At 50.3% G+C, this 27,076-nt stretch overlaps 1 protein-coding gene across 1 annotated transcript in view; it reads right to left on the bottom strand.

Annotated features, from left to right (window-relative positions):
- ptgir (prostaglandin I2 receptor) overlaps positions 1 to 27,076 on the bottom strand; it is an 85,222-nt gene that overhangs the window by 29,380 nt on the left and 28,766 nt on the right. The window lies entirely within an intron of this gene.

Genomic DNA, 27,076 nt, shown 5'->3' with positions numbered 1-27,076 from the left:
CCGACTCCATGAAGGCGGCATTCTGCCTCTGGTTTCCCTTTCCAGAGGAAGGTGTAACCTCCACCTTGTTCCTTCAACTGACCTTCCCCTTCTCTGGAGACCAGGCACAGCTCGATAAGCCTAATTGCCTACAGCGAGGTATTGCCCGCAAGCTTGGTGCCGGGTTGCGCCATTGATGGTAGATGGCACGAGGCTAGATTGGGGGGCAGGCATTAGAAAAGTGACTTCCAAAGTTATTTTAAAAGTTAAAAAGTTAATAAAGGTTCCCAATTTATTTCAAGAGTTTCTAAAGAGTTGTTAAAAAGTTTTTAAACGTTTCTAAGAGTTGTTAAAAGTTTAAGATGTAAATCAGTAATAGATTATAAAAGTTTCCCCAATTTAAAAAGTTACTAAAAGTTGTTAAAAGTCAAAGGTGTAGATTAATAATAGATATTTAATAGTATTTCGATTGAGAGTCTAAAATCCCCTGGGAGGACAGGCGCACCAACATCAGAGTCCTCGACCAGGCCAACATCCCCAGTATTGAAACACTGACCACACTCGATCAGCTTCGCTGGGCAGGCCACATAGTACGCACGCCAGATACGAGACTCCCTAAGCAAATGCTTTATGCGCAGCTCCTTCAAGGTAAACGAGCCAAAGAAGGACAAAGCGGAAACATTATAGCGACACCCTCAAAGCCTCCCTGGTAAAGTGCGACATCACCACTGACACCTGGGAGTCCCTGGCCGCAGACCGCCCGAGGTGGAGATAGTCCATCGGCGCAAAGAGCATGGAGAGGCCAAGCGCAGGCGTGGCAAACCAGCCCCACTGACCCCTTCCCTCGACTAACATCTGTCCCACCTGTAACAGGGTCTGTGGCTCTCATATCGGACTGTTCAGCCATCAAAGAACTCACTTTGGGAGTGGAAGCAAGTCCTCCTCGATTCCGAGGGACTGCCTATGATGATGTTGATGATGGGATAAACACATGAGGGAGAAAGGAATCGAAGGATATGGGGATGGGTTGAGATGAGGAGGGTGGAAGGAGGCTCGAGTGGAGCATAAACCCCGGCACGGAGCTGATGGGCCGAATGGCCTGTCTCTGTGCTGTAAATACGATGCAATTGTCAATAAAACCTTCTCCCTGCTCCTCCCAGGAACAGCAACCCAGCCCTCGAGGCAGCTCCCAGACCCAACTATCCTCCAAAGACCAAGAACCATAAGAACATAAGAAATAGGAGCAGGAGTCGGCCACACGGCCCCTCGAGCCTGCTCCGCCATTTAATACAATCATGACTGATCCGATCATGGACTCAGGTCCACTTCCCTGTCCGCTCCCCATAACCCCTATTCCCTTATCGGTTAAGAAACTGTCTATCTCTGTCTTAAATTTATTCAATGTCCCAGCTTCCACAGCTCTCTGAGGCAGTGAATTCCACAGATTTACAACCCTCTGAGAGAAGAAATTCCTCCTCATCTCAGTTTTAAATGGGCGGTCCCTTATTCTAAGATCATGCCCCCTCTAGTTCTAGTCTCCCCCATCAGTGGAAACATCCTCTCTGCATCCACCTTGCCAAGCCCCCTCATAATCTTATACTTTTTGATAAGATCACCTCTCATTCTTCTGAATTCCAATGAGTAGAGGCCCAACCTCCTCAACTTTTCCTCATAAGTTAACCGCGCCACCTCCAATTACCAAACAGCTAAAACTCCGTTGCTCTCATTGCGAGCACTGTCATCAAGTGAACTTGAATCATTCAATGTATTTCTCTAGTAACATTTAATCAAATGTACAATTATATCATAAAATAGAATACATTAAAACATCTTATGTCTACTTCCTGTCTGCAGAACCTTATTTCCTATTGTTAGGTTTTGGTCACGCTATTGTGTTAACGTTTCCCATGTCTACATTGATAAAAGGATCTGCAATGTCAGCTGTTCTCAGTGGGCAGCACCCTCGCCCCTGAGTCAGAAGGTCGTGGGTTCAAGTCCCACTCCAGAGACTTGAGCACAAAAATCTAGGCTGACACTCCCAGTGCAGTGCTGAGGGAGCGCCGCACTGTCGGAGGTGCCGTCTTTCGGATGAGACGTTAAACCGAGGCTCCATCTGCTCTCTCAGGTGGACATAAAAGATCCCACGGCCACTATTTCGAGGAAGAGCAGGGGAGTTATCCCCGGTGTCCTGGGCCAATATTTATCCCTCAATCATTACATACCAAAAATGGATTATCTGGTTATTATCACATTGCTGTTTGTGGGACCTTGCTGTGTGCAAATTGGCTGCCGCCTTTCCGACACGACAAATATTAGGCTGCTGGGAATGGTAGCATAGCAGTTATGTCACTGGACTGACGACCCAGAGACATGAGCTCAAATCCCACCACAGGGCAGCCGGGGAATTTACATTCAGTTAAGTGAATTAAAAGCTAATAATAGTGACCATGGAACTACCGGATTGTCATTAAAAAAAAATCTGGTTCGCTAATTAATGCCCTTTAGGGAAGGAAATCTGCCGCCCTTACCCGGTCTGGCTAATATGTGACTCCAGAGCCACAGCAATGTGGTTGACTCTGAAATGGCCCAGAATGTCCCTCAGAAGTCAAGAAGTCTAGAAGGGCGATTAGGGATGGGCAATAAATGCTGAATTTGCCAGCGATGCCCAAATCCGAATTGATTTTTTTAAAGTCGGGTGGTGGTGAAAGATGCTGTCTTTCTTCATGTGAACTTGTCACGCTGTAATTACGGCCTCCCAACAATGGTGGCGCTCTAGCGCCCCACTGTTTATGTCTCTCGGCTATCCCGCCTGTACGTCAACGAACTCTACTTCTCTGCTTATTGCCATAGGTTTTTCCCATTTGATTGTAAATCCCATAAAATTAATTAGATTAAAAATACGTTCGGACTGGTGACTGAGAGACTCCCTGCTCCAGTTACAGTACCTTTGGTCTTGACTCCCCATGGGAACGTCAAGGAAGATCGGACTTGTAGGGGAACAAAAATTGTTGAGACAAAAAGATCATCGTGACGAGTGTGTGCGTGTCATGATACGCTGCTAATTTGTGCATAAGAACATAAGAACATAAGAAATAGGAGCAGGAGTAGACCATACGGCCCCTCGAGCCTGCTCCGCCATTTAATAAGATCATGGCTGATCCGATCATGGACTCAGGTCCACTTCCCCGCCCGCTCCCTATAATCCCTTATTCCCTTATCAGTCAAGAAACTGTCTATCTCTGTCTTAAATTTATTCAATGTCCCGGCTTCCACAGCTCTCTGAGGCAGCGAATTCCACAGATTCACAACCCTCTGAGAGAAGAAATTCCTCCTCATCTCAGTTTTAAATGGGCGGCCCCTCATTCTAAGATTATGCCCCCCTAGTTCTAGTCTCCCCTATCAGTGGAAACACCCTCTCTGCATCCACCTTGTCAAGCCCCCTCATAATCTTATACGTTTCCATAAGATCACCTCTCATTCTTCTGAATTCCAATGAGTAGAGGCCCAACCTCCTCAACCTTTCCTCATAAGTAAACCCCTCATCACCGGAATCAACCGAGTGAACCTTCTCTGAACTGCCTCCAAAGCAAGTGTATCCTTTCATAAATATGGAAACCAAAACTGCACGCAGCATTCCAGGTGTGGCCTCACCAATGACCTCAGGTCCTGCTCCCTCAGTCGCGTTCTCAGGAATTGCGGGTTTTAAAAAACCCTGTCCTTTCGTTAATGGAGCAGAAAATATCACGGAAACGCTGCCCCTTTGCTGCTAATGTTTCCTGAGCAGGGAGAGGAACCGAAAGTACAAGCGACCCTACTCACTGCGAGGCGATTCAGGTCCCGTGCAGCTATATTTGGCGCAATTCCTCTTTCACTTTCTCTCGCAGCGCTTCCCAGCGGAACTGCCGGCCCAAAAAGCAAGATCTGAAACCCGCCAGGAGGACAGCAGCTGCTCGGTGAGCAAACCTTTGACCCTCACCCTTCGGTGCACGGGCCTGTGAAGCTCAATGGGTCTCCCTCAACCTCCCCCTCCCCTCCTCCCCGTTGGTTAGACATTCCTGCCACAGCCACAATCTCCAGCTGCTGAGTTGCGTAATTTCCCAATTGACAAAAGTCCCTTTTTTACATAGAATCATAGAAATTTACGGCATGGAAGGAGGCCATTTTGGCCCATTGTGTCCGTGCCGGCCGACAAAGAGCTACCCAGCCTAATCCCACTTGCCAGCTCTCGGTCCGTAGCCCTGCAGGTTACGGCACTTCAAGTGCACATCCAAGTACTTTTTAAATGTGGTGAGGGTTTCTGCCTCTACCACCCTTTCAGGCCGTGAGTTCCGCCCCAGACCCCCACCACCCTCTGGGTGAAAAAATTTCCCCTCAAATCCCCTCTAAACCTCCTACCGATTAATTTAATGCCCCCTGGTTCGTGACCCCTCTGTTAAGGTAAATAGGTCCTTCCTATCCATTCTATCTAGGCCCCTCATAGTTTTATACACCTCAGTAAGGTCTCCCCTCAGCCTCCTCTGTTCCAAATAAAGCAAACCCCAGCCTATCCAATCTTTCCTCATAGCTAAAATTCTCCAGTCCAGGCAACATCCTCGTAACTCTCCTCTGTACCCTCTCTAGGACAATCACACAGGATTACACAGGATGTACGGCACAGAAACAGGCCACTCGGTCCAACTAGTCTGTTATCTTTTAGAAACATTTAAAATCATGAAAGGGATAGACAAGATAGAGGCAGAGAGGTTGTTTCCACTGGTCGGGGAGACTAGAACTAGGGGGCACAGCCTCAAAATACGGGGGAGCCAATTTAAAACCGAGTTGAGAAGGAATTTCTTCTCCCAGAGGGTTGTGAATCTGTGGAATTCTCTGCCCAAGGAAGCAGATGAGGCTAGCTCATTGAATGTATTCAAGTCACAGATAGATAGATTTTTAACCAATAAGGGAATTAAGGGTTACGGGGAGCGGGCGGGTAAGTGGAGCTGAGTCCACGGCCAGATCAGCCATGATCTTGTTGAATGGCGGAGCAGACTCGAGGGGCTAGATGGCCTACTCCTGTTCATAATTCTTATGTTCTTATGTTCTTATGTTATGTAAATCTCACCAATGTGTAAGACTTGCCACCAGGGGGCACACCTGTGGGAGACCTAAGGGTCACCTGTGCACCCTGGGGCAAGCAGGTATAGAAGGCGATTCACCATGCTGCTTCCTCACTCTGGAGTCTGAATAAAAAGACTAAGGTCACAACAGTGATCAGCCATGATCTTATTGAATGGTGGTGCAGGCTCGAAGGGCCGAATGGCCTACTCCTGCACCTATTTTCTATATTTCTATGTTTGAGCTTACAATACAGTTTTGTGGAGTTATTCTGAACATAACACAGTCCGTGCCAGCGTTTATGCTCCACTCGAGCCTCCTCCCGTCTTTCCTCATCTAAATCTATCAGCATAACCCTCTATTCCCTTCTCCCCCATATACTTGTCCAGCCTCCCCTTAAATGCTTCGATACTATTCGCCTCAACCCCTCCCTGTGGCAGCGAGTTCCACATTCTCACCGCTCTCTGGGTAAAGGAGTTCCTTCTGAATTCCCCATTGGATTTCTCGGTGACGATCTTATATTGATGGCCTCTAGTTATGCTCTTCCCCACAAGTGGAAACACTCTCTCTGTATCCACTCCATCAAAACCTTTCATCATTTTAAAGACCTCTATTAGGTCACCCCTCAGCCTTCTTTTTTCAAGAGAAAAGAGACCCAGCCTGTTCATCCTTTCCTGATATGTATACCCTCGCATTTCTGGTATTGTCCTTGTAAATCTTCTCTGCACCTTCTCCAGTGCCTCTATATCCTTTTTATAATACGGCAACCAGAACTGTGCACAGTGCTCCAAGTGTGGTCTAATCAAGTTCAGTAAATTCTGATTCATCAACTCAATTTGTGCCAAAGGGATTACATCCTCGGGACATTACCAGAACATCACTCCCAGGGGATTGGGTGGGGTCCGCAGTTATGACAACGACCTTTAACCTTACGACCAACCCCCCCCCCACCTCCACCCCAACCCCCTTCACCCCAACCCCCAACCCACCACCCGCCAGACTTCAAAATCAAATCCAGGCTGGATTTAAAATGGAATTAAATTCTCCTCTCTCTGGCCACTGCAAGTGCCCCAAAGGAAATGAGTTTGGGAAGTTAATAATCTCATCGGACATGGGCACTGGTGAATCAGTTGGTCCATTGGAATCATGCCTTGTTTCTAGAGGACACAATACACATGTCTTTGAAGGTGGCAGAACACATCGATAAGGCTGTTACATAAGAACATAAGAAATAGGAGCAGGAGTCGGCTATTCAGCCCCTTGAGCCTGCTCCGCCATTCAATATGATCGTGGCTGACCTGATCATGGACTCAGCTCCACTTCCCTGCCCGCTCCCCATAACCCTTTCTCCCTTATCGTTCAAAAATCCATCTATCTCCACCTTAAATATATTCAATGTCCCGGCCTCCACAGCTCTCTGGGGCAGAGAATTCCACAGATTTACAACCCTCTGACAGGAGAAATTTCTCCTCATCTCAGTTTTAAATGGGCGGCCCCTTACTTTGAGACTATGTCCCCTAGTTTTAGTTTCCCCTATGAGTGGAAACATCCTCTCTGCATCCACCTTGTCGAGCCCCCTCATTATCTTATGTTTTGATAAGATCACCTCTCATTCTTCTGAACTCCAATGAGTAGAGGCCCAACCTACTCAACCTTTTCCTCATAAGTCAATCCTCTTATCTCCGGAATCAACCTAGTGAACCTTCTCTGAACTGCCTCCAATGCAAGTATATCCTTCCTTAAATACGGACACCAAAACTGTACGAGATTTATAAATAGAGGCATAAAGTACAAAAGCAAGGTAGTTAACTATTATAAATTACTGGTTAGGCCCAGCCTGGAGTATGGTGTCCAATTCTGGGCACTGCACTGTCGGAAGGATGTCAAGGGTGAGAGTGCAGAGGAGATTGACCAGAATGGTTCTGGGGCTGAGGGACTTCAGTTACATGGAGAGACTGGAGAAGCTGGGCTTGTTCGCCTTAGAGCGGAGAAAGTTAAGGGGAGATTTAATAGTGTTCAAAAGTGTGGAGAGTTTGGATAGAAGGGAGAGGGAGAAGTGGTTTCCAGTGGCAGGAGGGTCAGTAACCAGGGGGACACAGACTTAAGATACTTGGCAAAAGAAGCAGAGGGGAAGATGAGAATTTTGTTTTAGACGCAGCGAGTTGTAATCTGGAACTCACTGCCTGAAAGGGCGGTGGAAGCAGATTCAATAGTAACTTTCAAAAGGGAATTGGAAATAGAAAATAAATGCAGGACTGTGGGGAAAGAGCAGGAGGTGGAGTCAAACTGGATCACCCTTTCAAGGAGCTGGCACAGGCACGATGGGCCGAATGGCCTCCCTCTGTGCTGTATAATTCTATCTGTATCTGTGTCTAAGGCCGCAAGAACCAAGAACAGGAGTCGGCCATACGGCCCCTCGAGCCTGCTCCGCCATTCAATAAGATGGAGCAATGTTTGAGGGGACAACATAGAGCGAGCTTTACTTTGCATTTGACATTGCTATACCCAATCGTCTGGGTACAAAAGGTAGGAAAGTGGTCCTCAATATGCAGTGGGGGTGGGGGATGAGGTCGGGGGCTGGGGAGAGGGGAGAATATCTCTCTCTTAGAAAAGAGGAAATCTTTTATCATGGCCCTCGCCCCCTCCCTATCTCTGTAATCTCCTCCAGCCCCACAAACCCCCCGAGATGTCTGCGCTCCTCTAATTCTGCCCTCCTGAGCATCCCTGATTATAATCGCTCCACTATCGGTGGCCGTGCCTTCTGTTGCCTGGGCCCCAAGCTCTGGAACTCCCTGCCTAAACCTCTCTGCCTCTCTACCTCTCTTTCCTCCTTAAAACCCACCTCTTTGACGATGCTCCTGTCTTAATTTCTCCTTATGCGGCTCGGTGTCAAATTTTTTTATCTCACAATACTCCTGTGAAGCACCTTGGAACATTTCACCATGTTAAAGGGGCTAGATCAATACAAGTTGCTGTTGTTGTTGACTCGCCTGGTTGAACCTTGGACTTCCGACCTGAGGGACGTTCAGATCCAAGTACTGAACATGACCGGACTTGAGCAAATCAATTATTTTCTATGCTAGGCATGCCTTGTGATGGAAGTGTGCATGCTTCATGGGAGGCCTGTTTTGGAGGGAGCTCCCAGAGGGAATCCCTGTAGCCACAGAATCACCTTCAACACGAGATGGTGTAACATATGTACCTGTGAGTATGCTCACGGACTCCCGGGCCGCTGCAATTTTCTGCGGTCCGGAGGAGTCCGTGTTTCACGTGTACGTCGAATGTGCGAGGTTGCAGCCCCTATTCCATTATTTGAAGGGGCTGCTCCTCAAATTCTGGTTGCACTTCAGTCCCACACCCCTGATCTTTCCGCACCCTGTGCGGAGGGGAGCGGGGAGGTTGGAAGGCCTCCTCGTAGGACTGCTCCTGGGCCTGGCCAAGGGGGCCATCAGCCGGTCCAGGCAGGGGGCGGTCGGGGGGGTCGTTCAGCCCGACTGCCTGCCTCTCTTCCGCGGTTACATCCGAGCCAGGATGTCCCTGGAGATGGAGCACGCGGTGTCCACCGGTACGCTCGCGGCCTTCCGCGAGAGGTGGGCACCGGAGGGAGTGGAGTGCATCATCACCCCCGGCAACCAAATTTTAATTTGACCATTAATTGATTAAAAAGTGTTAATTTGTCGGTGTTGTGGCACATTTAAAGTTCTACTCAAAATAGTTGTAGAGCTGTTGAGTTGGGAGTGGCTTAGCCAGTCGCGTGATGTTCACAAGACTCAATAAAACCCCAGCCAGTTGGGTTCGGGGAATCCACAATGAGATATGCAGTTGTAAGCCTAGTGGATGGACTGGTAATGTGTAGTGTGATTGTTAAACCTTTGTTAATAAACCAACTGGTTCTCAATAGCAATGTGTTGCTATGAATTCTTAAGCAAAGAACCGAAGAAGCCAATACATTACAGGCAGTGCCTTTAAGAGAGTAGATTAGATCATCAGAGGGCAAAAGGAAAATATAAGTAAGGGGTAAAAGCTAATCGTCCTGATGCTTGCATATCCAAACCGATACTGGTCTGAAGCAAAATGGACTAATCACACTAGATCAGTCAACTTGCAATGTGGCTCAAAAACAGGATGTCTAGTTTATTTGTCAGGTCTCTCTGATGGTTTCAAGAAATGAGTGGTGCACGGTTCTCAAAATAAGGATGTTCAGTTCTCAACCGACGTGGGAGGAAGTGTTATCTCTCACTGTGTGTGCAACAGGATAAACCAACTAATTCCAATTGCTCATAACTGATTATTTCTGTTTGCCGTTTCTATCTTTGGCTTTTGTTGTTACGAGTCTCTCAACAGGATGACTGCTGTGAGAGATATTGTAGCATTATGGTAACGTTATTAGTAATCCAACAGGCCTCAACAAATGACCCGGGGTCATGAGTTCAAATCCCACCACGGCAGCTGGGGAATTTAAATTCAGTTAATTAAATAAATCTGAATTTTTTTTTTAAGAAAAAGCTCGTGTCCGTAATGGTGACTATGAAACTACCGGATTGTCGTAAAAACCCAACTGGTTCAGGGAAGGAAATCTGCCGCCCTTATCCGCTCTGTCCGCTATGTGACTCCAGCCCCACAGCAATGTGGGTCTGGATGGGAGGGTTGTGGGGATCTGGTACTCGCTGCCTGGAAGAGTGGTGGATGCAGAAACGCTCACCATTTTAAGAGATGGTTGGATGGGCACTTAAAGTGCAGTAACCTGCAGGGTTACAGACCCAGAGCTGGTAATTGGGGATTAGGCTGGATGACCTTTTGTTGGAGGGAGCAGATATAATGATAAGTACTGCAGGGAATCGAATATGGCCAGGGTGATCTCCTGGGCTAGTTTCGATCGCATGGATGGGTCGGAGAGGAATTTCCCCAGATTTCCTTTTCTCCCTAAATTGGCCTGGGTTTTTAATCTGGTTTTTGCCTCTCCCAGGAGATCACATGGCTCCGGTTGGGGTGGAGTGTAAAATGTTTTAGTGTAAGGGGTGTTGCAGTTGTGTGGGGCGGACTGGTTGGGCTGGGTGCTCTTTGCCTTTCCGCCATTGTTCATGGATTTATATGTAACCTTCAGGGCTGCTGACCGAGGGCCGTGTGGCTCTTTGTCGGCCGTCGCAGACGCGATGGCCTGAACCGGCCTCCTTCTGCGCTGTAAATTTCTATGTTTCTATGTTTCTAATCTGGTTGACTCTTAACTGCCCTTTGAAATGCCACTCAGTTGGACCAAACCGCTACAAAGAAGTATCACGGACTGCAGTGGTTCAAGAGGCTCACTCACCCTTGGCAAGGCCAATCAGGGACGGCCAATAAATGCGAGGCATGTCAGTGACACCCACATCCCGTGAACGAATAAATAAAAAATAAAAAATATGCACATGTGGCGGATGCAATAAGTGATGGGGTGGCGTCTTTGGTGTCACAGGCCGCCCTGGCATCGGGGTCCGTGCCAAGCCCCCCGATGGACTGAAAGTTTCCATTCATTGCCGGATGCGACAGAGTTTGGGGCTGACCTCAATCCAGTGCCCAGCGCGATCCGACTCGTAATTCGGAAGTTTCCACGGACCCGCGCATGCTCCTCTGGCGGAACACCCCCACTTTGTGGAGGTAACTGCAGATCCCATCGCCTGCCCGACGAAGTTCCAGTGCGGAGCAGGAGCAGCGCGGTGAGAACTCTCGGCTTATGCCGGGCACGAAATTGGTACTCTCACTCTTCATGACGATTGGTGCAGAAATGGGAAATCGACCACTGGTGTTGTCGGGGGTTACGCCGCATTGGTGGACAGGTTTAGGGGGAGCTTTACTCTGTATCTAACCCCGTGCTGTACCTGCCCTGGGACTGTTTGATGGGACAGTGTAGAGGGAGCTTTACTCTGTATCTAACCCCATGCTGTACCTGCCCTGGGAGTGTTTGATGGGACAGTGTAAAGGGAGCTTTACTCTGTATCTAACCCTGTGCTGTACCTGCCCTGGGAGTGTTTGATGGGACAGTGCAGAGGGAGCTTTACTCTGTATCTAACCCCGTGCTGTACCTGCCCTGGGCGTGTTTGATGGGACAGTGTAGAGGGAGCTTTACTCTGTATCTAACCCCGTGCTGTACCTGCCCTGGGAGTGTTTGATGGGACAGTGTAGAGGGAGCTTTACTCTGTATCTAACCCCGTGCTGTACCTGCCCTGGGAGTGGTTGATGGGACAGTGTAGAGGGAGCTTTACTCTGTATCTAACCCCGTGCTGTACCTGCCCTGGGAGTGGTTGATGGGACAGTGTAGAGGGAGCTTTACTCTGTATCTAACCCCGTGCTGTACCTGCCCTGGGAGTGTTTGATGGGACAGTGTAGAGGGAGCTTTACTCTGTGTCTAACCCCATGCTGTACCTGCCCTGGGAGTGTTTGATGGGACAGTGTAGAGGGAGCTTTACTCTGTATCTAACCCCGTGCAGTACCTGCCCTGGTAGTGTTTGATGGGACAGTGTAGAGGGAGCTTTACTCTGTATCTAACCCCATGCTGTACCTACCCTGGGAGTGTTTGATGGGACAGTGGATAGGGAGCTTTTCTCTGTATCTAACATTTGCTGAAAAAAAATGAATATATTTCCCCCGAGATACTCTGCTGAGATTAGAGGGCTAATCTGGTGACAAATGCTGGTTCCACAATGCAGTGGGACTGTGGATTGGCACAATTGGAACATTGCCAGCAGATACTGCAGAGCACATTGTTCTGACTGAGCCAAGATGATCGTGATGAATTTGGCTTCTAAGTACTGCATGTAATCTCATTTTGTCTTTAATACTGGACTTCCGACTCGTTGGAATCATCTATTGTGCAAAGCAATCTTCCAGGAACTTCTGTCTTTACTGTGGTTAGAGTTCTGCAACATCTACATGCTGTAACAGCTACTTTGAATGAGTCAAAATTATCCTCCCTAATATTCTCATGGGTTTAATGATTTCAGACATTTTGGAGACCAGAGGTAGAAACTCCTTTCTGTTATCCAGCATGTAACTCCCACATAGTTAATGGAGAGACTGGAAGAGCTGGGGTTGTTCTCCTCGGAGCAGAGAAGGTCGAGAGGAGATTTGATCGAGGTGTTCAAAATCATGAGGGGGTCTGGACAGAGTCGATCGAGAGAAACTGTTCCCATTGGTGGAAGGGTCGAGAACCAGAGGACACGGATTTAAGGCGATTGGCAGAGGAACCAAAGGCGACACGAGGAAAAACGTTTTTACGCAGCGAGTGGTTAGGATCTGGAATGCGCTGCCTGAGAGGGTGGTGGAGGCAGACTCAATCATGGCTTTCAATAGGGAGTTGGATAAGTACCTGAAGGAAAAAAATTAGCAGGGCTACGGGGAAAGGGCGATGTAAAGTCCTGTCCCCTCAGTACAGATTCACACGAGGCATGTAGTGAAGTCAAGGTCACTCTGGACCTGCACCTTTATTTCACAGTTCTGGAATGCTGCACTTGCCTGAGACCTGTCCTTATATACCTGTCTCTTGCAAGTGCACCCCTGGTGGTAAGGTATGCTGGTGGTTACAGGTCATATCTTATTACAGTCATGTATAGCATGTTAGGATACAGTTATATATAATAATGTAAGATACATGACATCACCCTCCCCCAAGGTCTTATTGTCTTTATAGGTTCAGTCTCTCAGGTAGTCTACGCTCTCGCGTGGAGCGTCTGAGTTGTGGTTCAGTTGTTTGCCTTGGTGCCTGTTTTTCTTTGGGTGTGGTTGCTGGTATCTCGCCTGAGCTGTCTGTTTCGATTGGTGTGATTGTTGTTGATTCGCCTGGGCTGTCTGTTGGGATTGCCCTTTTACTCAGGTTGTTCCCTCTGTCTGTCCACCAGGTGTGGTGCGAGTTCCACATTGTAGTCTGCCTCTGGTTCCGCAGTGTTGTTGGTAAATCTGCTTTTGACTTGGTCTACATGCCTCCGGCAGGTTTTGCCATTGTCCATTTGTACTATCAGTAGTCTGTTTCCTTCCTTGCCCGTTACTGTCCCTGCAAGCCATTTGGGACCCCTGCCATCGTTTAGTACAAACACTTTGTCCCCTATCTCATTCCATCTCCCCCTCGAATTTCTGTCATGGTACTCAGTCAGCTTACGGCGCTTTGCCTCAACTATTTCGTGCATGTCTGGGAGGATTAATGAGAGCCTTGTTTTTAAAGTCCTTTTCATCAAAAGTTGCGCGGGGGGGATCCCAGTCAGTGAGTGCGGACGAGACCTGTATGCCAACAGCAGTCGCGACAGGTGACCCTGCAGCGTGGGACCTTGGATTTTAAGCATGCCTTGTTTAATGATTTGCACTGCTCTCTCCGCCTGGCCGTTGGAGGCCGGCTTGAACGGTGCCGTCTTGACGTGATTTATGCCATGGTCAATTATAAAGTCTTGAAATTCTGCGCTGGTGAAGCACGGACCATTGTCACTGACCAATATGTCAGGGATTCCGTGCGTTGCAAACATGGTTGCGAGGCTCTCCACAGTGGTGGAGGTTCTGCTCGAGTTTAAAATGGTGCATTCGATCCATTTTGAAAATGCATCTACAACTACGAGGAACATTTTGCCCATGAATGGGCCCACATAGTCTACGTGCACCCGCGACCACGGTTTGGTAGGCCAGGGCCAGGGGCTCAGTGGAGCCTCCCTGGGGGCATTGCTGAGTTGGGCACAAATGGTGCACCTTCGGACGCAGAGCTTCAAGTCCGCGTCAATACCAGACCACCAGACGTGGGATCTGGCTATGGCCTTCATGAGAACGATCCCCGGGTGCTCGCGGTGGAGCTCCCGGACAAATGCCTCTCTGCCTCGCAGAGGCATGACTACTCGGCTGCCCCACATCAGGCAGTCTGCTTGTAGCGATCGCTCATGCATGCGCCTGTGAAAGGGTTTTAATTCCGCGGGGCAGGCATCGCGGGCCTCTGCCCAGTCACCGGTTAGGACACATCTTTTTACTCAGGATAACGTGGGGTCGCTGGCCGTCCAGGCTCTGATTTAGCGAGCCGTCATGGGCGAACCTGTGGACTCAAAGGCATTAATTGCCATGACTATCTCATAGTCCTGTTCGTCAGATCCTTCCGTGGTCTCCAGGGGTAGCCTGCTGAGCGCGTCGGCACAGTTGTCTGTGCCTGGTCTGTGCCTTATGGTATAGTCGTAGGACGCCAGCATGAGTGCCCATCGTTGAATTCGCGCCGAGGCTTTGGTGTTTATTGCCTTGCTCTCAGATAGGAGGGACGTGAGGGGCTTGTGGTCGGTTTCTAACGCGACCTTGGCCCCGAAAAGGTATTGGTGCATCTTTTTGACACCGTACACGCACGCGAGTGCCTCCTTCTCTACCATTCCGTACCCGTGCTCCGCCCGCGAAAGTGACCTTGAGGGATAAGCTATGGGTTGTAATTTGCCCGCACTATTGACATGTTGCAAAACGCACCCGACCCCATACGCTGACGCATCGCATGTGAGAACTAGCTTTTTACCTGGGTCAAATAAAGTGAAAACACTGTTGGAACACAGAAGGTTGCGTGCCTTATTGAAGGCGCGTTCCTGGGCGTCCCCCCAAAACCAATCGCACCCCTTCCTGAGTAGCACTTGGAGGGGCTCCAGCAGCGTGCTTAAGTTCTGCATAAAGTTCCCAAAGTAATTGAGTAGCCCAAGAAAGACGCGCAGTTCTGAGACATTCCGGGGCCTGGGTGCCAGGCGAATTGCTTCTGTTTTGGACTCTGTTGGGCGGATTCCATCAGCGGCAATCCTTCTGCCCAAAAATTCAACCTCGGGCGCGAGAAACAGACACTTGGATTTCTTGACTCGTAGGCCTACCCGATCCAACCGCTTTAGTACTTCCTCCAAATTACGGAGATGGGAGTCGGTGTCCCTGCCCGTGAAAAGTATGTCGTCTTGAAATACAACCGTTCCCGGGATGGACTTGAGCAGACTCTCCATGTTGCGCTGGAATATGGCAGCTGCCGACCTGATGCCGAATGGGCATCGATTGTACATGAAAAGGCCTCGATGTGTGTTGATGGTAGTGAGTAGCTTGGATTCCTCGGTCAATTCTTGCGTCATATACGCAGATGTGAGGTCTAATTTTGAGAAAAGTTTACCTCCAGCCAATGTGGCAAATAAGTCCTCCACTCTGGGCAGCGGGTACTGGTCCTGTGGGGAGACTCTGTTTATGGTAGATTTGTAGTCCCCACAGATTCCTACAGATCCATCAGGTTTCATGACTGGGACGTTGGGACTTGCCCAGTCGCTAAATTCCACAGGTGATATAATGCCTTCCCGCAGAAGCCTGTCTAGTTCATGTTCAATCTTTTCCCTCATCACATAGGGTGCAACTCTGGCCTTGTGATGGACCGGTCTAGCATCCTGTGTGATGTAGATTTTGACTTTGGCCCCTTTGAAAGTGCCCACACCTGGCTGAAAGAGATGTTCAAATCGCTTTATAACTGTTGAGCAGGAGGTCCATTCCTCTAATGACATGGCATGGACATCATCCCATTTCCAGTTTAGTTTTGCCAGCCAGCTTCTCCCCAGCAGTGCTGGGGGGGTCTCCGGGGACAATCCACAGGGGAAGTCGGTTCACTGTCCCTTTGTGTGTGACAGAGAGCATGGCGCTGCCGAGGACTGGTACGATTTCTTTGGTATAGGTCCTTAGTTTGGTGTCGACCCTTGTGAGTTTTGGTCTGTCTCTTTTATGCGGCCACAGTTGTTCAAATTGTTGAGCGCCCATGAGAGATTGACTCGCTCCTGTATCCAGCTCCATGTTGACAGATATCCCGTTGAGTAGGACCCTCATCGTTATAGGAGGCATCCTGTTGTAGGAGCAGCGGCCATTGATCGTGTTGACCCGCTGTACATCGGTGTCCCGGGTACTTTCTCCACCGTCTTCTGGTCCGCTTTCCGACCCATCCGATTCGTATACCAGCCGATCTGCCGTTTTTTTGCACATGCGAGCCAAATGCCCTGTATATTCACAGTTCCTGCAAACAGCCTGCTGAAATCGACATCCCCTTGACGAGTGCCCACCCCCACACCTCCAGCACAGACTGCTTCCATTGTTCTCAAAGAATGAGCTGCGTCTGGCTGATCTCTCTTGAGCTTCTCTCAGTTTGTAGTTGATTGCTCGCATTGTGGGTTGATGAGGTGTGAACGGGCGTTCCTGTGGTCCTTGATGGCTTCTGTTGCCACTGTCTGCTGTTGAGAGCCTGTTCTCCCGGTTTTGTCTGTGTGTGGGGGTAGCAGCTTGTCTAATGCTGTGAACTCCTTGTTCCGATATTTCGTTAGTTGTCGTACCTGCATTATAAATCAACCTCGTTTCTTCTTCCCCTACCAAGAATGTCTGTGCAACCAGTGCTGCTGCCTCTAAGGTCAGGTTCTTGGTCTCTATGAGCTTTCGGAATATGCCTGCGTGGCCTATTCCTTCAATGAAAAAGTCTCTCAGCATTTCTCTCCTCAGTTCATCGGAGAACTCACATAAACTAGCCAACCTCCGAAGTTCCGCCACGAAGTCGGTTATGCTCTGGCCCACACAGCATCTGTAGTTGTAGAACCTGTGTCTGGCCATGTGTAGGCTGCTCGCTGGCTTCAGGTGGTCTCTTACCAGTGTGCTCAGTTCTTCAAATGACTTGCTTGCTGGTTTCTCGGGTGCCAACAGATCCTTCATCAAAGCGTATGTTTTCGAGCCACAGCTGGTCAAGAGATGGGCTCTTCTCTTGTCTGCCTTATCGTCGCCTAACCAGTCTTTGGTTACAAAGCTTTGCTAGAGCCTTTCTATAAAGTCCTCCCAATTGTCTCCCGCATTGTACTTTTCATCTGATTCGTTGTTCACCATTCTGTGGATTCTGTAATCCCGTAACTCGTCGCCACTGTAAAGTCCTGTCCCCTCAGTACAGATTCACACGAGGCATGTTGTGAAGTCAAGGTCACTCTGGACCTGCACCTTTATTTCACAGCTCTGGAATGCTGCACTAGCCTGAGACCTGTCCTTATATACCTGTCTCTTGCAAGTGCACCCCTGGTGGTAAGGTATTCTGGTGGTTGCTGGTCATATCTTATTACACTCATGTATAGCATGTTAGGATACAGTTATATATAATAATGTAAGGAGAGGGAGTGGGACTGGCTGAGGGGCTCTTGCAGAGAGCCGGCACGGGCTCGACGGGCCCAAAAGATTCCTCCTGTGTTGTACCGTTCTATAATTCTGTCCCATCAAACACTCCCAGGGCAGGTACAGCACGGGTTAGATACAGAGTAAAGCTCCCTCTACACTGTCCCATCAAACACTCCCAGGGCAGGTACAGCAGGGAAGATGGTGACAGCTTGTGAATACATCGTAATACTTTCCACATTTAAAGAGTCGGAACATTTTCTCTTTGAAGCTTTGACTGTTGAGTGTCTATGTTGAACAGATTGTACAATCAGTTGTCATGTCTGAATGTGTTAACGTGCTTAGATCGCTGCTCTGTGCTCAGGCTGCTGATTACATTACACATTTAGATCTGGTTCGCATCAGGCTGGACTAATCTATTAACAAGATCTGTGAAACACGCCCAGATAAATGCATTGAGTGCAGAAGCCCAACAATATTGAATCCTGCAACGTTTAATTATCATTAATTCTGGTAGCTGTCAGCCCTGCACTGCCCAGATTCTGGCAGTCAGATTTTGCTTATTTGTGTTATCAAGGATCGGTTTATGGATCTGTCAACAGCCCTTTGAGCTGCAGAAGAGGGTGTGCCCTGCCGAATAATCATGTATTTTATCATCAGTATTACAACCCGCAACACGCTGAGGTAGAGAAAGGCTCGGGGACTGGGGGTAAAGTCTGGCCAGCACTTTCAACCCCTTCCACCATTGGGAAAATTGGAAGATGAGCAATGCCTCATCCATCCCTTTGTTACCTCTAGACTTGACCATCCCAACGCTCTCCTGGCTGCCCTCCCACATTCTGCCCTTCGTAAACTTCAGGTCATCCAAAACTCGGCAGCCCGTGTCTAACTCGCACCGAGTCCTGCTCACCCATCACCCCCTGTGCTCGCTGCCCCGTGTCCTAACTCGCACCGAGTCCCGCTCACCCATCACCCCCTGTGCTCGCTGTCCCATGTCCTAACTCGCACCGAGTCTCGCTCACCCATCACCCCCTGTGCTCGCTGCCCCGTGTCCTAACTCGCACCAAGTCCCGCTCACCCATCACCCCCTGTGCTCGCTGTCCCATGTCCTAACTCGCACCGAGTCTCGCTCACCCATCACCCCCTGTGCTCGCTGCCCCGTGTCCTAACTCGCACCGAGTCCCGCTCACCCATCACCCCCTGTGCTCGCTGCCCCGTGTCCTAACTCGCACCGAGTCCCGCTCACCCATCACCCCCTGTGCTCACTGCTCCGTGTCTTAACTCGCACCGAATCCCACTCACCCATCACCCCCTGTGCTCGCTGCCCCGTGTCCTATCTCGCACCGAGTCCCACTCACTCATCACCCCCTGTGCTCGCTGCCCCGTGTCCTAACTCGCACCGAGTCCCGCTCACCCATCACCCCCTGTGCTCACTGACCTACATTGGCTCCCGTTTAAGCAACGCCTCGATTTCAAAATTTTCATCCTTGTTTACAAATCCCTCCATGGCCTCGTCCCACCCCCCAACCCCCCTCAATCCCTGTAATCCCCTCCAGCCCCACAACCCCCCGAAATGTGTAAGATTATGAGGGGGCTTGACAAGGTGGATGCAGAGAGGATGTTTCCACTGATAGGGGAGACTAGAACTAGGGGGCATAATCTTAGAATAAGGGGCCGCCCATTTAAAACTGAGATGAGGAGGAATTTCTTCTCTCAGAGGGCTGTAAATCTGTGGAATTCGCTGCCTCAGAGAGCTGTGGAAGCTGGGTCATTGAATAAATTTAAGACAGAGATAAACAGTTTCTTAACCGATAAGGGAATAAGTGGTTATTGGGGAGCGGGCAGGGAAGTGGACCTGAGTCCATGATCGGATCAGCCATGGTTGTATTAAATGGCGGAGCAGGCTCGAGGGGCCGTATGGCCTATTCCTGCTCCTGTTTCTTATGTTCTTATGGGCTCCTGCCAGAATCATAGGAACAGGTGGAGGCCATTCAGCCCCTCGAGCCTGTCCCGCCAATCAATGAGATCATGGCTGATCTGCATCATAACTCCACCTACCTGCCTTGGTTCCATATCCCACAACAAAAAAATCTGTCAATCGCAGCTTTGACATTTTCAATTGACTCCCCCCCCCACTCCCCACCCCAGCCTCAACAGCTTTCTGGAGGGGGAAGAGAGTTCCAGATTCCCACCGCCCTTTGTGTGAAGAAGTGCTCCCTGACATCACCCCTGAACGGCCTGGCTCTAATTTTAAGGTGATGCCCTCTTGTTCTGGACTCCGTTTCCCCCCCCCCCCCCACCCCACCAGAGGAAATAGTTTCTCTCTATCTACCCTATCAACTCCTTCAATCACCGTAAACACCTCACTTGGATCATCCCTTAATCTTCTATACTCGAGGGATTACAAGCCTGGTCTATGCAATCTGCCCTCATAGTTTAACGCGTCCACTGGAGTTAACATCAGCTCTGGCCGTCACTCTGGGCTTTCCCACTCATCCTGTTGACAAATGCCAGACCACAGCTTTCCTCCGTCACCGTGGCAACACAGCCATAATCAGAAGCTCAAACGCAAGTGGCCGCGAGGTAAATACCGTGACAACAAGAGCGGGTCAGAGGCTGGGTATTCTGTGGTGAGTGTCTCAACTCCTGACTCCCCAAAGCCTTTCCACCATCTACAAGGCACCAGTCAGGAGTGCGATGGAACACTCTCCACTTGCCTGGATGAGTTGCAGCTCCAACAACACTCGAGAAGCTCGACACCATCCAGGACAAAGCAGGCCGCTTGATCGGCACGCTACCCACCACCTTCAACACTCACTCCCTCCACCACCGGCGCCCCCTGGCTGCAGTGTGCACCGTCTACAAGATGCACTGCAGCAACTCGCCAAGGCTTCTTCAGTGACACCTCCCAAACCCGCGACCTCTACCGCCTAGAAGGACAAGGACAGCAGGCGCATGGGAACACCACCACCTCCACGTTCCCCTCCCAGTCACACACCATCCCGACTTGGAAATATATCGGCCGTTCCTTCATCGTCGCTGGGTCACAATCCTGGAACTCCCTCCCTAACAGCACTGTGGGAGCACCTTCACCACACGGGACTGCAGCGGTTCAAGAAGGCGGCTCACCACCACCTTCTCAAGGGGCAGTTAGGGATGGGCAATAAATGCCGGCCTTGCCAGCGACGCCCACATCCCAGAACAAATTTTTAAAAATGTATCCTACTCAAACATCATCATCATAGGCAGTCCCTCGGAATCGAGGCAGACTTGCTTCCACTCTTAACATGAGTCCTTCGGTGGCTGAACAGTCCAATACGAGAACCACAGTCCCTGTCACAGGTGGGACAGACAGTGGTTGAGGGAAGGGGTGACTCTCGGAGCAGATTTCGTCCCCTGCGTGACGCAACGGACATGATTTTTTGCAGCGCGACAGCTGCAGGAACATTGCAGGGAGCAGCGCCAGCCCTTATACATGGCCTTCTTCGACCTTACAAAGGCCTTTGACGCTGTCAACCGCGAGGGTCGCTGGAGCGTCCTGCTCCGTTTCGGATGCCCGCAAAAGTACGCCGCCATCCTCCGCCTGCTCCACGACGACATGCAGGCCCGTGATCCTCACCAACGGATCCATCACTGACCCAATCCACGTCCGGACCGGGGTCAAACAAGGCTGCGTCATCGCCTCCCCCAACCCTCTTCTCAATCCTCCTCACCGCCATGCTCCACCCTCACAGTCGGGACAAGCTCCCCGCTGGAGTGGAACTAAACTCAAACAGCAAGTATTGTGAGATACCCTGCTCGAACAGCTGTCTGACCAACAATTACTGGCCGCATTCCCGGCAGATTTATCATGGCAAGACAAATGAGGTCTCAGATAGGATAAGACCAACGACCTCATGAATACAAATACCTAATAATACACTGGAGAAACCAGACTGCCAAGGATTGCTTGCTGACCCGAGTATCACCCCCGACCCCGCCCCCCCAGGAATGCAGGTTTCCTGGTGAGCCATTGCCCACGCCCTGCTAAAGCTCTTTCATTTTCTTCTGCAATTTTGCTTTCTCTCGGCCACTTTCTTCCCTTCCTTCCTCCTCTTTAACCTTCTCTCTCTCTCTCTTTCATTCGTTCTCTCTCTCCCCGACAGAACAGCCATCGCTGTAATTCGTTGGCCGTGAGATGCTTTGTGATGTCCCGGGGATGTGACACGGCGCTATAGGAATGCACATTCATTCCTTGCTTCCCTCTTTCTCTCCCCTGCGTCTTTTCTCCGTCTGTGTCTCTCCTCTCTTTGTGGGCGCGTGTGTGTCTATCATTCTCTCTCTCCCTTTCTCTGTGTGTGTGTGTGTGTGTGTGTCTCTCTCTCTCTCGCTCTATCTTTGGCTATGTCTATCGCTCCCTCTTTCCCAGCCTTTCCGTCTCTTTCTCTCTCTGGGTTTTTCTGTGTGTGCGCTTCTGTCTCCGTCTGTCTGTCTCTCTGAACGAAGTCCCTCTGTCCGTCTGTCTTGCTACCAATCTCCCCTCTATCTGTGTCTCGGTTCATGTCTCTCTGCCTCTCTGTCTGTCTATGTCACTGTCTGTCTTTGTAGCTCTCTGTCCCTCTATCTGTCTGTAGCTCTCTCTTGGTCTATGAGACTGTTTGACCATGACTTGGCCTGCACCTCTGTCTGTCTATCTATATCTCTCTCCCTCTGTCTAACTCTGTCTGTCTTTGTCTCTCTGTTTGACTGTGACACTCTTTCTGCGTCACTTTGTCTCTCTGTCTGTCTGTTGGTCTGTCTCTGTAACTCTGTCTATCTGTATCTTTGTCCATCTTTGTCTCTCTCTGTTTGACTGTGACACTCTCTGTCTGTGTCTCTCTCTGTCTGCATCTCTGTCCATCTGTCTGTGTAACTCTGTCCGATAATGTCTCTCTCTGTCTGCGTCTCTCTGTCTCTCTGTCTGTCTGTGTCATAAGAACATAAGAATATAAGAAATAGGATCAGGAGTAGGCCATACGGCCCCTCGAGCCTGCTCTGCCATCCAATAAGATCATGGCTGATCTGATCATGGACTCAGGTCCCCATAACCCATTATTTCCTTATCTTAAATGTATTTAATGTCCCAGTTTCCACAGCTCTCTGAGGCAGCGAATTACACAGATTTACAACCCTCTGAGAAGAAATTTCTCCTCATCTCAGTTTTAAATGGGCGGCCCCTTATTCTAAGATTATGCCCCCTAGTTCTAGTCTCCCCCATCAGTGGAAACATCCTCTCTGCATCCACCTTGTCAAGCCCCCTTATAATCTTATACATTTCGATAAGATCATCTCTCATTCTTCTGAATTCCAATGTGTAGAGGCCCAACCTCCTCAACCTTTCCTCATAAGTCAACCCCCTCATCTCTCTGACTTTGTCTCTCTCTGTTTGACTGTGTCTCTCTCTGTCTGTGTCTCGCTCTGTCTGTCTGTCTCTCTCTGTCTGTCTGTCTCTCTCTGTGTCTGTCTGTCTGTCCCTGTCTGTCTGTCTCTCTCTTTCTCTCTGTCTTTCTGTCTGTCTCTCGCTCTCTCTCTCTGTCTTTCTGTCTCTCTGTCTGTCTGTCTGTCTCTCGCTCTGTCTGTCTATGTCTCTCTCTCACTCTGTCTGTCTGTCTGTCTGTCTCTCTCTCTCTCTCTGTCTGTCTGTCTCTCTCTCTGTCTGTCTGTCTGTCTCTCTCTCTCTCTCTCTCTCTGTCTGTTTCTCTCTCTCTGTCTATCTGTCTGTCTGTCTCTGTCTTTCTGTCTCTCTCTTTCTGTCTCTCTGTCTGTCTCTCTCTCTCTCTCTCTCCGTTTGACTGTGACTCTCTCTGTCTGCGTCTCTCTATCTCTATCTCCGATCAATGCTACAAGACTTATACTTAACGCGTTTGCCAATTGGCCAAAGCTCTGAGCGGGATGCTCAGTGCGAGAGGCCGGCATAGCGTTAGAGCGCAGACTGAGGGGGGGGAGGGGCAGAACTAACATTGCTGGAAGAAACTAGAAAATGGTTGGTTTATTTTTAAACTAAGGAGTAATAAGTGAGAAAAGGACACACAACAGCTTCAGGCAAAAAACAATTTGTCTGTAATTAGATTACCAGGGGCCGAGTCAGAAGGCAAAGGAGCTTGCAGACATGCGATTTAAGGCCGAGTGATTCTATCGAGGATACCCGACGTTCCAACAGCTGCTGACTTTAGGACTGCCAACAATATTCCCTCGAATTATTTTGGTGCGCGGGCCCTTTAATAGGCTGTGCGGCCCGTTGAGAATCACAGAACGGTTACAGCACAGAAGGAAGCCATTCGGCCCGTCGAGCCCGTGCCGGCTCTCTGCAGGAGCCCCTCAGCCAGTCCCACTCCCCCCCCCCCCGCCCTTTCCCTGTCGCCCTGCACATTTTTTCCTTCGGGTACTTATCCATCATCATCATAGGCATTTCCCTCGGAATCGAGGAAGACTTGCTTCCACTCTTAAAGTGAGTCCTCAGGTGGCTGAACAGCCCAATACGAGAGCCACAGTCCCTGTCACGGGTGGGACAGACAGTGGTTGAGGGAAGGGGAGGGTGGGACTGGTTTGCCGCACGCTCCTTCCGCTGCCTGCGCTTGGTTTCTGCACGCTCTCGGCGATGAGACTCGAGGTGCTCAGCGCCCTCCCGGATGCACTCCCTCCACTTAGGGCGGACTGGTCTTTGGCCAGGGACTCCCAGGTGTCAGTGGGGACGTTGCACTTTATCGGGGAGGCTTTGAGGGTGTTCCTTATCCAACTCCCTTTTGAAAGCCACGATTAAGTCTGCCTCCATCACCCTCTCAGGCAGCGCGTTCCAGATCCTGAACCCACTCGCTGCTGTCAATAAAGATTTTCCTCGTGTCGCTTTTGCGTCTTCCGTCACGCATGCGCGTTTTTTCCGTCGAACAGCCGGTGCGCCGGCGGCGTGGGGCCTCCAGAGGGCTCGGCCAGCAGCGCGACTCCGGCAAAACACTGGTTGCCAACCCCTCCAGGATTGCTCCTGGAGCCTCCTGGAATTAAATATCCATCTGCTGCGGGCAAAAACCCCGGGGAGCAAAATATTAGGGGGAGAAAAGTTTGTGCGCAAACCACGTTTCGTCCGTACGCAGTGCCGTCACCGACTCTGGTGTAATTGCGCAGGGGGTTTATCGGCGGGAAGGGGTAACGCCATCACCGTGCGCAGCGACCCATTTTCGCCCCGGAGTGAGAATTCGGGCGATGCCGCCGACGGCCACAGCGGGCCGCGAATCGGGCCGTAAGCCGCCCGCAGGGCGAAAATTAACGGGTTGGCGCGGCGCTGAATAATTTACAAAATGGCCGCCTTCTTCAGTGCCGATCCTGCTGCCATGACAACCTCGCCCCCTCTCCCCCTCCCCCCCCTTCCCGGTGGTCCAGCAATGGCCCCCTTCTCTCTCCCGCAGAGTCGGCAGCTTGAGCCCCTCCCCTTTAATGGGAGGAGGAGGGCCCCGTCTTCCCGCCAGCGCTGCGTGCCTCTCCGCGTAGCGCCGGATGTACTCGCCTTGGTTCACGCCCCCGCTCCCGCCACCGACAGGAAGTGGAGCGCGAGACTTTGCGCTCCACTTCCTCTCGCGGGGGGGGGGGGGGGCGGTCGCTTCCGTGGAGCGGGCCGTCCGCGGCTGGCACAGGAAGTCCCGCCCCACACCTGGCACAGGAAGTTCCCGCCCCCGCGGTTGGCACAGGAAGTCCCGCCCCACAACCGTTACTGCCCTCATCGGGGCAATTTCGTCCCCTGTGTGTTTTTTCCATTTTCTTTGAAGACTTTTGTTGACTAGTTATAAAAATATTGGAGATGGGGAAAAGGCTGTTCGACTGGTTGGGGCGGCGTAAGGTCACGTGATCAAATCTGCAGAAATACATCCCGCCAGGTTTGCCAATCCTTGTCCTGCTTTATCTGGAGCCTTGTTTTGTGTATTTAATTACTGATGTTGTACAAACTTCTTTTGTTGGAGCAACGCGGAACTTGCTGTTCAACAGAATGAGTGATTAATGTCCGTGCTGCCTACTTGCACGTTACAGACAAGCGGGCAGCTACAGCACTGCTTAGCTCGAGAACGGGCCTAACGTTGCCGGCTCTCCGGGCGCGTACGCTGTGCACACAGACCTGGCGCGGCCTCGCTAAAGCCACTGCTCAGGGCGCGGTGCGCATGGGCCGAGAACCGGCTCGTGCGATCGGTCACAATGTCTCTGGACAGATCCTACGCGTCGGCGGGGCAGAGATGGGGCTATTTGCCCAACGTATGCCCAGCGAATGTCCTTCAAACTCTTAGTAAAAGCTGGCGTGTAGCTTACTTTTACCAGCGTAAGAGATTTAAAACATAGAATAATTAAATGTACTCATATTTATAATAAAAAACCCTGTCCATTAAAGTAAGTTTATTTGTAACACGTTAAAAAAAATTTAAAATAATTTTTATTCTAAAACATTCAATTTCAATTAACTTTAAATATTTGAGGTGTATTTTTTATTTATTGTGTTGTGTTTCTTGCTTTAGGAAGTTATTCTCATTGATAATAAGGGGAACTCATACAAACGGAGCACCCCTTATTATCAATGAGAATACTCGACAGTGATTGCTGGTCGAGGCCCACGTGATTTCAGTGTACACGTCCGTACGTGGAAGACCGTTTCCCTGTACACTGCGCAGAGAATGGAGGCCTCCGGCCGCAATCCCCTGCTCCTGCGGGACCACCGGGTAGTTTCGTTGTTTTTTTTTCGACAGCCTCCGACTGCAATTTTCAGCCCACTAAGCTCCCTCTACACTGTCCCCATCAAACACTCCCAGGGCAGGTACAGGGGGTTAGATACAGAGTAAAGCTCCCTCTACACTGTCCCCATCAAACACTCCCAGGGCAGGTACAGCACGGGGTTAGATACAGAGTAAAGCTCCCTCTACACTGTCCCCATCAAACACTCCCAGGGCAGGTACAGGGGGTTAGATACAGAGTAAAGCTCCCTCTACACTGTCCCCATCAAACACTCCCAGGGCAGGTACAGGGGGTTAGATACAGAGTAAAGCTCCCTCTACACTGTCCCCATCAAACACTCCCAGGGCAGGTACAGCACGGGGTTAGATACAGAGTAAAGCTCCCTCTACACTGTCCCCATCAAACACTCCCAGGGCAGGTACAGGGGGTTAGATACAGAGTAAAGCTCCCTCTACACTGTCCCCATCAAACACTCCCAGGGCAGGTACAGCATGGGGTTAGATACAGAGTAAAGCTCCCTCTACACTGTCCCCATCAAACACTCCCAGGGCAGGTACAGGGGGTTAGATACAGAGTAAAGCTCCCTCTACACTGTCCCCATCAAACACTCCCAGGGCAGGTACAGCACGGGGTTAGATACAGAGTAAAGCTCCCTCTACACTGTCCCATCAAACACTCCCAGGGCAGGTACAGCACGGGGTTAGATACAGAGTAAAGCTCCCTCTACACTGTCCCATCAACCACTCCCAGGGCAGGTACAGCACGGGGTTAGATACAGAGTAAAGCTCCCTCTACACTGTCCCATCACACACTCCCAGGGCAGGTACAGCACGGGGTTAGATACAGAGTAAAGCTCCCTCTACACTGTCCCATCAAACACTCCCAGGGCAGGTACAGCACGGGGTTAGATACAGAGTAAAGCTCCCTCTACACTGTCCCATCAAACACTCCCAGGGCAGGTACAGCACGGGGTTAGATACAGAGTAAAACTCCCTCTACACTGTCCCCATCAAACACTCCCAGGGCAGGTACAGCACGGGTTAGATACAGAGTAAAGCTCCCTCTACACTGTCCCCATCAAACACTCCCAGGGCAGGTACAGGGGGTTAGATACAGAGTAAAGCTCCCTCCACACTGTCCCATCAAACACTCC

This window comes from Pristiophorus japonicus, chromosome 26, assembly GCF_044704955.1.
Source record: "Pristiophorus japonicus isolate sPriJap1 chromosome 26, sPriJap1.hap1, whole genome shotgun sequence".
NCBI classification, from domain to species: domain Eukaryota; kingdom Metazoa; phylum Chordata; class Chondrichthyes; family Pristiophoridae; genus Pristiophorus; species Pristiophorus japonicus.
The sequence above is the reverse complement of the archived record's forward strand: the minus strand, read 5'-3'. Positions and strand labels throughout refer to the sequence as shown.